General features: G+C 27.9%; 1 protein-coding gene across 1 annotated transcript in view; it reads left to right on the top strand.

Annotated features, from left to right (window-relative positions):
* Positions 1–398, top strand: part of LOC119591269 (protein tramtrack, beta isoform-like) — a gene marked incomplete in the record, with an annotated part of 11,623 nt that overhangs the window by 7,614 nt on the left and 3,611 nt on the right.

The raw sequence follows: 398 nt of genomic DNA, 5'->3' as shown, positions 1-398 counted from the left end.
GAGCCGAGGAGAATATGAAGATATGTCATTGAAACTACTTGAATTCATGCATTTTTTTTGTTAAGGTCATCGTGGCTTTTTATGGCAAGATTTATGACAGTTTCAGTATAATAGTTTAAGGCAATATAGAATGAGGTATATTTTACAAGGATTACAATTCTCTATAACACTATGCTAAACCTATCATAGCTTTTGCACATTTCTTAATTTCCTGGATTTCACCAACTGAATTGTTTGTATTTTTTGATTACTGTGATTTTATGCTTGTAAAGAAAAGTAGTTTAGCCTGTATAACAGCTGATTAATAAGTTTAAATTCACACTACAATTTCTTAAACAGTAATTTCTGTATATATACACAATTCTTTCATCTGTAAAAAAATATATATAATAACAAGT

This window comes from Penaeus monodon, chromosome 28 (genome assembly GCF_015228065.2).
Source record: "Penaeus monodon isolate SGIC_2016 chromosome 28, NSTDA_Pmon_1, whole genome shotgun sequence".
NCBI classification, from domain to species: domain Eukaryota; kingdom Metazoa; phylum Arthropoda; class Malacostraca; order Decapoda; family Penaeidae; genus Penaeus; species Penaeus monodon.
Note: the sequence above shows the minus strand (reverse complement) of the source record. Positions and strands in the feature narration are given on the sequence as shown.